The following is a 6,149-nucleotide window of genomic DNA, read 5'->3' on the forward strand; positions in this document are numbered from 1 at the left end:
TGACTTTTGATTTATCATATTTTTCCTTATAAATAGACAGAGACTTAAATGTTTTTTTTTTCCCTTGGGTGGGGAAAAAAAAAAGCTCTTGCTATTTGTCAATATTAAAATATAATTCTTTGGGGAAAAAATGTAGGTTTGAGTATATATATATTTCTTCTCCATCTCAATGATCTTGGACCATTGATACATTTTTTTTCCTGGAACTCAGTTTTCTCATTTGCTATCTCTTCCAGCACCAAAAGTCTATGATTCTATTAAAGTAATTGGTTTGGATTGGGGATATTCAATAATGGTGACAGCAGTGTAGTCATTTTTATGCTGGGTAGGGTGCCGAGATATGTAAATTAATTTACATTCTCTTTAAATTAAATGTACTGGAACTTGCAAACAATAGGGCTAGTGTATTAGTTACCCACTATATATATATATATACACACACACACACACACACACACACACACACACACACACACACATACACAATAGCAAACATGTAATAGCTCACAGTTTCAGTAAGTCAAGGTCTCACCTATTTAGGGTCTCACAAAGCTGCAATGAAGTCTCCCACTCCTAGACCCTCTAGTGAGAGTCAACCCAAGGAGACAGCAGGTGATGTGGTGGTAGAGGAAGCTGAATCTCAAATGACTGATTACACAGTTCGAGTTTTAGACCTGACAGTTTGAAAAACATTCCAGGAACAAATGCATGTGTGCCCAAAATCCCAATAAAAGGAGGGCTAGCTGGAGGAGAATGGAAGAGAAGGGATTGCATCATGATTATCCCCCACAGTGGGTGCTTTATCACTTTCCTTCTCTCATTCTCTGTCTCTCTATGGTGAATATGTGCACCTTCTAGTAAATTACAAAAAAGAAAAAAAAAAGTCCACTCAGAATATCTCTCTTTCAGTAAATTCTAAGTCATCCAATTTGATTGGGAACATTAATTACACCTGCAAAATCCCTTCACCCTTGCAATACTGCCTAATATCATCTCATCACCTCTACAATATTCTATTGGGTTAGAAGCAGTTTGCAGGTCCTGTTCACACTCTAGGAGAGGAGATGACACAAAGGCGAGGATACCAGGGACAGGAATCACGATGAGCATGTTAGAATTCTGCCTACTGCTGGTAGGCAAAAATGTTGCGATTTGTGATGAAGTTGTGCAGTTGACCGCTAGTAGTCATTTAACTTCTGTATTAGTTCTCTCACCTGAAAAATGGAGCAATATGATACCAAATGTTAGAATACCTCAAGGACTGATGAGAAAATACCTGTAAGTTATCTTTTATAATTCTTGGCATATTGTTGCTTCTCCATTGTTTATAGTTATAATTAATACTACTATTATTAATTATATTACTTGATTTTGCCTTCTTTAGTGGTACACACCTGTCATTAATCACAAGAGTTTTTTCAGTTTTCATTTTATTGGCTCAACCTCCCAACAGCTTTCAACAATGATAACTACCCTCTCCTCTTGCATTCATTCTTTTGTTTCAGTTTCCATATCTTTTTTATTTCCCCAGAGATTTTTGCTATAGGGTGTGTGCGCTTGCTGGAGAGACAGACAGACAGGGATACAGAAGATGGCTATATTCCAGTCATTTTTCCTCCGTTCTCTTCTCAGGATCTTGGGCACACATGCACATGTGCACAGAGTGAGTTTTAAGCCATTGGATCTGGGACTCGAACCACTGTTGACTATGTGGGAGTCTGGTGATGTAACCATTACATCATCTGCTGGTCCTATCCATGCTACAAAATTCTGGCTTACCTCCAACTTTCCGGACTACTAATTCTCTGCTTTGTTGCAGATACATCATCTTTTACTCCCTTCAAATAGCTAAACTGCCACTAAGTCTTAACTATTTAACTTCCTGACTATACATTTTGTGTTTACCCACTTCTTGCCATGTCACCACTAACCTGGTGCCAGTAACTATCATTTCTCCTCTTAGCACTTCTTCCCTAGGCCATCTACAGTCAGTTCCCCATCATGTAGCTATAGTGACCTTTTAAAAATGAAGATCTGGACATGTCAACCTCTTGCTTAAAACACTGCAATAATTTTGACTGCTTTTAGAACAAATGCAAGAAGTTTTCCAATGGCCACAATGTCTTATGTGGTTAACACTTTAACGATACTTCCTACTCCAGCACAACTTCCCTTTCTCTCATCCAAGTGTTTGTTTCTTTCTCCTGCAGGGCCTCATGTGTTCTTTTCTTACCAGGGCATACTTAGCCACTCACCCACCCCCTTTTCATCTCCCTTCATAAATGAACTCCATCAGAATTTCCTCAGAAACAACGACAGCTCCTGTAAGATCCCTCACTCTTTGTATTCAAACCAGTTGTTAATTGATACGTGTTGGAGCCATATCTAGATTGAAATCCATCTTCCCCACGAGCATAGGCATTGCATTTCTTTTATCTCACTGTTTTATATCCCCAGTACCTATCTGTGCTTGGCATATCACAAGTGCTCAGTAAATATTTGTTTATTAAAAGAATGGTATGGTGAGTTTTCCAGACCCTTAAGTTCTCCATAGACTATATCTTAGCCATAGATGTTATATGAATAGCCACTGCAGTTGCCTTCTGACTATTTCTCTAGACTACATCCTCTTTTTAATTTTTTCTGTTATCCATTCAGATCAATCAAACTGACTCTTACAAATTTTGTTTCTCACTGAGCAGCTCCCTTGGATTATATATATATATATATATAAAGAGATATTATCTGGCTTTCTGATCCAGTATCTTCCTGTATCTTACCTTGGCTCCTAGAAGAATGCATAAACTCAAGACCTTGGTGGATTTCTCATCTTTCTAAGAAAGACAATGAAACAATGATGAAAGAAAGAAAATAAAAATAGAAACCTATTCTCCATATTATTTGCTCATTGACTGTATACCTTCTATATTGGTCTATTATTGTGTTGCTAAACAGAAATACCTGAGACTGGGAGATTTATTGGTAATAGAGATTTATTTGATTCATGATTCTGGTGGTGGGAGGTCCAAAGTTTAGGGACCAGCATCAGGTTGGCCTCTGATGCTACATCACAACATGGCTGACAGAGGCAGAGAAGGAGGAAAATACATGCAAAGAGAAAAGAAACACCTCCACTTCCTCTGTCCCTCTCACACACCATGCTAATTGAATGATGCCCACCCACTTTGAAGGTGGATATTCCTCTCTCACTCAATTATATGCCAATCTTGTCTGGCAAAGTGTCTATTCATTAAACCCCACCTTTTAAAGGCCTTGCTACCTGCTCAAAGCCATTACACTGGGTACCAAGCTTCTAGAACATAACCTTTGGGTGGTGACAAACCATTATCTAAATCATAAGACCTATCAGTACCATTGAGCTAAAGAATTTAGCAGTAGGGCCAGGGGTAACATTTACACTCAAGAATAGAACAGATAACATCCACAGATATTAGATACCTTTTCTTTTCTCTCTTTTTCATGTGTTCTATGACAGTTAAGAGAAAATAAGAGCTTGGAAGGTAGTTTACAGTACAGTATCATTAAACTTCTATGTTCCTAAATTGCTTATAACTATTAGGTATCTGGGTATATATGAGTCTGATATTTTAGATAGTCTGACATCTATTATATACAGTGTTTCTGTTAGAGCCTAAGTCAGACAATATCTAGTATCCTCAGTAGGATGTAATTCATTCCATAAACCAGGATGGAGTATACCCTCTATACTGAACTCTGTGTTAAGACTGTACAAAGGGGATTAAAGAATTAGATCTTTTTTGCCAAAGGAGTCACAAATAAGTCAAGAAACTTATTGTCAATAGTTACAATACAGCTCATAGCATATAGCTTATCTTGCTACTTTTTCTCTATTTCAAATATTAACTCTATTTTGCATTTTATTGTAACATCTAAAAGTGAAAATCAGTTTCTCTGTAAATTGCTTATCATATTTAGATTCAGTTTTGTGAAGTATCTATAGACTACTATGTTCCCAAATCTTTTTATCTTTGTTTCATTTGCATTTCACATTTTTCTTCTAGAAACTTCACCTATCAACTTGTGATGTTTCTTATAAGATCTTTCTTTTCTCTTTCACTTAGAAGAGGAAGTATTGCAAGTAGAATAATTTATATGTGTGTAGTATTCTCTGTTTTCTAAGCAGAGGTCTTAGTTTAATATCACAGTTAATTTAGTCCTATAAAATTTACACTATATCAAGATTAAATATGTTTAAATAAAGAAATTCAGATGTGTTACTGCCCTCTTTTTGTTGCTGTAGTTGTTGATAAGCTAAGCATCCAGTTTCCATTGGCGTTTCCTACACTGATGATCCATTGCATGGTTGGGTAAGAAAAGACAAAAATCACATCTAGGAAACAAGAGAGCATTTAGGAGACAATGCAGTGATTTTTCTTAAGAAATACCCTGCACAAATTTCCTGTCCCCTCAGTAATGGAATAAAATAAAGGAACAAAGAGTTGAGTCTAAGTCCATCTGCGTCTCTTTAAATTTAAACCCTTCATTAAAGGAGTCAAAAATAGTAAAACAAATCAATTAATTTATTAAAAAAAAACATTGTGCACTTTAAGGATATTTGGCTGTCAATAAAATAAATAAGAGCATTCTACTTTTGGTAAATTGAAGTAGAACATCTTAATGAATATACCACATGTGGAGGTATACATAATCACACACATACACCCCGCCATTAATAACTCCTCTGTGAAATGTTTATGACTGTAATTGCTGTTCTGATTATATATTGTGTGAACTCGAAGCACATTATTATATTGGGTGACTAATGGAATTTGGTAACAATGCACAGAAATTGGTATTCTGGAAGGAGTTGAGTTTTAAATTATATTCCTTCCTGAGTTTGCAGTGGATTTCATGGCTCATCTACTTCACAGTATGTTTGTGGCTGATGGATTGAAATCTTTTCTGCTGAATAGTAAACATTAGAGACAATTTAGTCTTCCCTTGGCTTGCCTGTCTCAGTTTTTTCATCATTCATTCAAAATATCAGAAAAACAAAACAGAACCCCCAATCCTTGATTACTATTAATTCACTGTTACCCGTACTGACAAGGGAAGAAGACATATCTGTCTGTAGTTAAGTGGGTGGATCAGGGATCCTAGGAGTGTGGTCTCCAGTCTTTGTAGGCTGTCATTGTAGACCTTGGAAACAAAGGTGTCTGGGAGCTCATTCTATACAGATCCAGGTAAGCAACATGCCCTTGGGTACTCTATTCCTCTTTCCACCTCAATCCTCTTTTTATTGATGGATGGACTTGGAGGTTAAAGACAACAAATTGCCTTCCCCTGTTGTTCTAAAGCTGTCTCTCATGTCGTAAAGTATGATACAAAGGTTATGTAGTAGAGTATGCTCAGCTAATACAAAACAATTCCAATGATTGCTCAAATTTCTGAATAATTAGAGACATTTGCTTGTATAGGGTAAAATTTACACCCGTGGTCTTAAAAGGCCAACAAGTGATTGTACAGGCTAAAGTTTAATACTAAAGGAACTTACTAAAATAGGAATTGATGGCATTTGTCATTCCATGCTTTTCCTCAACAAAATCAAATTTCAGCCTATGTTATTAACCTGATCTAATGGTACACCATGACATTTTTGATAAAAGTCTATGTAAAGAAATGATAGTTATCGTTATATAGTATAATGTATAATTAATGAATAGTTTTATCAATTATGTTAATGTAACAAGCCTTATAACAGGCACTCTAAAAGTGAGTAGACATCAGTGCTTCACAGTGTGGTCCTTAGAAGGGCCACATCAGCACCAGCTGCAAGTCCACTAGGGATGCAGATTCTCAAGCTGCCCAGACTCGCTGAACCAGAAACTCTGCTAGGTGTGCCCACTGTGTTTTAACAAGCCTTCCTGATGACCCTGAAATAAGCTATAATATGAGAGCCATTGGTAGAGAAGGTATTACCGTACTCATTTCAAACATGATAAAATTGATGCTCAGAAGGATAAAAATTATGGACCAAATGTGTGACTAGTTAATTTAGGACCCTTACTCCAACCTGAGTTTTCTGCATATATATCATGTGTCCTTCCTCTCTTAAAGAAAGGAGTAAAATGGGGCCAGCAGATGGTGTAGCAGTCATGTCACTGGAC

The sequence above is a fragment of the Tupaia chinensis genome, unplaced genomic scaffold (genome assembly GCF_000334495.1).
Source record: "Tupaia chinensis unplaced genomic scaffold, TupChi_1.0 Scaffold000633_1, whole genome shotgun sequence".
Taxonomy (NCBI): Eukaryota; Metazoa; Chordata; class Mammalia; order Scandentia; family Tupaiidae; genus Tupaia; species Tupaia belangeri.